We start from the raw sequence: 6,000 nt of genomic DNA on the forward strand, positions 1-6,000 counted from the left end.
TACAGTGCAGTACCGTATTTATTAAATTATATATTCGCAGATTGACTGATAGATGGCCTGGTGGTGCAGTGATGGTGCCCATCTTTTACATCAGCGGGTTGTGAAATGTGAATGAGAGGTTAACTCAGGCCACCATCTTTTTGGTGGCAGCACAATAAGTACTACTTTAAAAGCGACAAAAGCTATCCTCTAGCTCGGGACCTACATCCGTGATGAGCACAAACTGATGCTCATTAAATTGGCGGATACCGACTCATGGAGGAGTTTGATGCAGTTCATGGCTAAAATCCTACATCTGTCATGCATATCATACAATCTCTTGTATATTTGCACTCTACGCAACAACAAATGTTAGGCAATAACTAGCGTCATTCGCGTCTCAAAACAGATTGGACCTTGGAACCTCCCTCCAGACTATTCAGTATACTCAATGTAAACAATGTTTTGCAATCACCTCTGACACATGCATCACTGTGCTATGGCTGACAGACCGTCAATAATCGATTCTCTTAATGCACTCTAGATGTGTTGATTCGCGCTTGTATGACTTGGGCGCTTTCCATCAGTATATGTAAAATGCAAAAGATTCATGTGAGCCCTGCAGCCACTAGAGGCAAATTAAAATATATTATTTAATTAAACTATGTTCCTGAACTAAGGAGGGACCGGGGTGTTAAACTATTACTCTTGACAGCACTAGTAGTCATTTTAAAGATCATCAGCCAATATCTAGCCACTGCTGAATGAAGGGCTCACCCTCTATGCCATCAACCAACCCTCAGTGTCACGTGATGGAACAATCCACCTCGCTCGTGCACGACAAGGCAAGAATTAAAACGCCAGGCCATCTCTGTTGATTGCAGTGTCTCCAACCACAAGTGCCACTAGATTGACAACAGCGCCGAGACGTCAGGCATTGTTCCATGCATGCAAAGCTACCATCTTATCTCAAACCGGCACCAAGGGCATGTGACAATTGCGACAGAAGCACTGTGCTGCCGCGTGGCTATTTTTAAAGAAAGAAGACAACCCGATATCCCCACATGGGAAGCGAGTGCACTCACCCCTATCGTGCCCTTCTTTCCCCGCTGACCCAGCATGCACGGTCCCATTCCCTCGACCATGCCGGGCCCCACACATGGATTAACGCAGATGCGAATAGTGAGAGAGATCACCAAAAACAGCTGACACATGCCGGCTACAATGTGAGCAGCAGCGCAAGTGCAGAAATATAAAACCCATTGTTGTACTTTATATCTGTGTAGGTATGCTGAACTTCTTTCGCACCCTACGTACCAAACCGTGCTAATCGGAAGGGCGATTTATTTTTCACTAACCCGCACTGAGCGGCGTGAAATATGGTCAAACAACCTGTGGAACCCGCACGGCATGGGGAGGGAGGCCCTCATTCAGCAGTGAATTGACAAAAATGACCTGACATGTACATATGTAGTGTCATGGTAGAGTTAGAGCATGGCACACGGAACCTTACACCGTACTGGAATCACAAAATGTAACCTAAACATAATTTGCAAACAAATTAGATTTTAATTTGAAGCTTCCGTGACTGCAGGAATTACTCTTTGGATCTTTCAGTAAAGTCACGTAGAACGAAAATAAATAATAGAATACGACGTTTCGATTGCTACACAAGCAGTCGTCATCAGGTAGAACTACATTTGAAAGAGAGACAAAACACAGACACGGAGACACACAGATAGACACACAAGCAGAGAGAGAGACAACACAGAGACACAGAGAGAGACACACACAACATAGTCTCTGTGTGTCTATGTTGTATGTGTGTCTGTGTTGTCTCTCTCTGCTTGTGTGTTTGTCTGTGTGTCTGTGTGTCTCCGTGTCTGTGTGTCTCCGTGTCTGTGTTTTGTCTCTCTCTCAAATTTAGTTCTACCTGATGACGATTGCATGTGTTGCAAGCGAAACGTCGTCTTCTATTATTTAATTTAATTTATTTCTACGTGACTTTACCGAAAGAACCAATGTGATATATTCTCACACAGCAGAACGTTTTTCTGATGCCTAAACGATCCCAGCTCACTACTGTGTTTGATAAATGGTGTTACCGTCGTCCATATACAATACAGTATCCCTATGGCTTTCGAGACCTTTGGGAGGAAGTAATGTTAGTGACCACGCATTAAGATTAGAACAGCACCTCTATGGGTATTGGTCCAATGCCAGTTCTGATACCACTTGTCTCGTGTTATGTGTGGCTCAGAATCACACTTTGGTTGCTGGGTTCATGGTGCAACACAAAAACACTGCTGCAATGCTCAACATAGTTACACACACACAATATTGCAGAAAAAGTCTGCGAATGACCACAGTACGAGAAAAAAAAACGACCTGACAATAGGATTATTTATAAGACTTTAAGTTTAACGATTTTTATAAATCCACATTGAAATACAAACAATCAAGTAACGAGTTGGTGTATACTTTGAACATCACACTCGCACAACGTTGACCGACTCTTTATGTATCTAACTGTATGTTTGGATAGGCGCCTAAGTACATATATTTATTTGACATGGAAAATTCATTACGTATATAAACACACCCATACACAAGCGTAACGTATGTGGAACAACCCACCCTAAGCAGAGAGCGAGCTGTGTAAGCACCCACCGGTCACACTGGGGTGCAAACTGCCCCGTTACATTAAAACAAAATCGCCACTCGTCAGCATCAACAAAAGCCACTGCCGCCCGGTGGACACTGGGCACAGTTTTGCTCCCGTGCAATTACCCGGCTATTTTTAGTCATTAAGTGCGACGACTGCCTGCCCCACTCCGATATAAGTAAACATTCCGTCTGCCAGAGGCGGCCTTCAAGCCACATATGTGCACTGCCTGCGCGGCTCACAAGAGCCAGGCAAAGAGCCGACACCACCACTTACCAGGCCATCCCACAAACCACTCACTCACTCACCCCAACACATGCCACCGCCACTGCTGCCTGTCTTCCCCCTCCAAATCAACACACCCACTCCCGATTCTAGACTGTTACAGAGAGCTTGGTCTCACACACACTCATGATGTTACCATGGTATTATGGCTGTCGTGTGTTGTTAGAGATTATCTTCAAGGGGTAATGGGTCTTTTAAAATTTTCTTCTGCAATGGAAGAGCAAAGTTTGGCCATAACGAGGAGTCGGACAACTTTAAGCACCGATTCGTGGCGTTATTGTATGAAGGACCACCGGTCTCGTATTCACGTGCATTGCGACTCTTGTGACATTTTTTTACCGATATTTTAATGGCTCTTCTTGTTATTTTGGTTGCCGAAACCTGTCCATAACCACTGACCGCATAACGACGTCAATCTTTACACGAATACTGCACGTCACGAAGTTCCTTTGCATAGAAATGGCACTAAGGGCACCTTCGAAAGAGCACTTTCATTGACTCTACGACGACTTTATTGTTGTGTACTCGATCCCCATGATATGAATTTGTCAACAAGCGAGACAAAGAAATCGTCGGGTAAAACATTATTTAAAATGTCAAAACGGACTATTGGACTGGGATGATCTATTAACGGCGCTGATAACATGGGATGCTTACAACTAATCGTCCCGTGTATGCAGGACAGAGATAACATGGGGGGGGGGGGGGAGGAAAACACTCCTCATCCTATAACACGCCACCATAATGGTAATGTTATAAGGCACAAGAGACATTTTGACAACACTTCATGTAACCGAACTTGTTTTACCTTGCATTAACCCACGCATCTGAGAAACATTCACAATTTCTAAGGTCCCAAAACAGGAAAAAGGTTATCCAAATAGCACAGCCCAAGTTAAACTCGCTATCAAACGGTGAAACAATAGCATCTCATTTAACCCCACACACAGCCAGGAAACTCCATTTCAGTGAACATCAACTCAGGCCAGTGTGTGAGACACGAAGGGGGAGGGTTAATGAAGCTAGCATCTCATGTTTTGTTTCCTAATACCAGTGTTCATTACCACACAGACACAAGAGAGAGAAGATGCGAATCATGAAAAGCAACGTACCAATGTTGGCTAAAGAAGAATGTGTTTAATCGAGTATACAGTCGATTACCTGCTGTGACATTGTGGATCAGAGGGCTGGATAATTGACGAAGTAAGATGGAACACAATATAAAAGCGTGGAGTGGTGCGTGATTGGGATTACTGATAAAGATAGACGCACACACACACATTAGAGACATCATGTGGAATGTTAGCACGGTTGGCTACGTACGATGCGAAAGAAGTTCAACAGGGGAACACACGTCACATGAAAAGACTTTGAGCAAGGAAGGATCAAGACTAACAAAGGCAGTGACAGCCAAATGAGTGAACGTGCCCGACGGGATGTTCAACCATGGAGATGGAGCAATGAAACCAGGTGACATCGCAAGACTCTGGGATGTCAAGCGCTTGGGGTTGAGACCTTCAGCAGTGCCTGATGATGATGATGATCAGACCAACAACTTGGTAAAGTCCAAGCAAGATAACAACTTGGGCCACTAATGACTGGTGACAATGTACACCATCACGGGCAGGAACGAACCCCAGGTCACCGGGGTCATCACAGCCCACATAGCACCGTGCACGGACCACGTACCCACTGCTAAGTGAATAAATCACTCACTCACTCGCACGCATCATTGGAAACATCATCGAGGAACACGACACCCCCGCGTGCCGTAGCCGCACACGCCGCCGGTAAACTCCCCAAGCCGGCAGCACCCCAACCCACCTGGGCACGAGAGAAGCACTGGGGGGGAGGGGGCTCTTCACGTTGTTCACGGACAACTCCACAGGAGAAGAAGCGGGGACCCCTCCACCTCCTCCACCACCTCCTTTACCTCCACCACCACCACCTCCACCACCTCCTCCTTCACCACCTCCTTCACCACCACCTCCTCCTCCACGTGTTGGGACGCACGGCCGCCGGTTGCCCGAGTGGACAAACTCCCCGTGGCGCTCGTTTCTCCCAACAACGGAGAGAGTTTGACAACTCACGAAGCGAACTCGAGAAGACGGCGATGGTGGTGGGTGGTGGTGGTGGTGAGAGGCGTGCCGGGCTGGAGGAGGGAGTAGTGGGTTATGGAATTTGAATTTGTAACAGCCGCTCCCCGTTTGAAACAAGAGTTTGTCGTCGTTGTCTCCTACCCGGTACAGGCGCGTCCCGTGTTGTCGTTGTGCTCAAGGCGCGGCTGCCCCCCTCCTCCACCTCCCCCCCTCCACCTCCTCTTAACCTTGGGCAGTCATCGCTCGCTCGCTCGCTCTCTCGCTCGACCCGACAAGCACCACCGCTCAGCACTGAATGAGAGAGGATCTCACGACGCCGTCCGCTGGGTGGTGGTGGGGAGGGGGTGGGGGGGGGTTGGTGACGCCCACTCCCCCCCCCACGTGTGTCCGTTAGGGGGAGGGGGGAACCACGTGGGAGGGGGGGGTTACAGCAGGGAGGGGGGGGTAGGGAGGGGGGGGTGACACGTGGGGGGGGGGGTGCCACGAGGGGGGGTACCACGAGGGTTGGGGGGGTACCACGGGGGGGAGGGGGTACAACGTGGGAGGGGGGGGGGCTCCTCCCCCCCACTTGGAAGCAAACGCGCTCACAAACAAAACACACCACACACAACTTCGCCCCGCAGTGTGTGTGTAACTCTCACGCACACACACACTCAACTCTTTAACGCTGCGACTACAAAAACAAAACACGTCCTACACGCTCGAAGCCACGAATTGACGGCAACTCGCCGCGTAGTTTTTTTTGGTGTTGGCGAGAAGCTGCGTGCGTTTTGGTGTCCGTTTTAGAGCGTGCCTTGGTTTTCCCCATGGCTACGGGAGGGGTGGGGGAACGCTAAAGTGATGCACCGTGAATTATTTAGATGCGAGAGCAGTGGAGGGGGGCAGACAGAAGCTGCCTGCAGCTGCTGTTGATGCTGGCACACACGTCATTGTAAGAGAACACCGGACACCCCCCCTCCCACCCGTGTCCCT

General features: G+C 48.5%; 1 protein-coding gene across 11 annotated transcripts in view; it reads right to left on the reverse strand.

The window, feature by feature from the left end:
* MICAL3 (microtubule associated monooxygenase, calponin and LIM domain containing 3) overlaps positions 1–5,323 on the reverse strand; it is a 130,938-nt gene extending 125,615 nt beyond the window's left edge. For 10 of the 11 annotated variants that reach the window (XM_078596826.1, XM_078596825.1, XM_078596823.1 and 7 more), the window contains exon 1: positions 4,754–4,867. The gene's annotated coding sequence lies outside the window, so the exon portion shown is untranslated. Of the gene's footprint in view, positions 1–4,753; positions 4,868–5,169 lie in introns of those variants that run through there. The other variant, XM_078596817.1, reaches the window with a different exon arrangement.
* Between the last annotated feature and the right edge of the window lie 677 nt (positions 5,324–6,000).

This window comes from Lampetra planeri, chromosome 8, assembly GCF_965212315.1.
Source record: "Lampetra planeri chromosome 8, kcLamPlan1.2.h2, whole genome shotgun sequence".
NCBI classification, from domain to species: domain Eukaryota; kingdom Metazoa; phylum Chordata; class Hyperoartia; order Petromyzontiformes; family Petromyzontidae; genus Lampetra; species Lampetra planeri.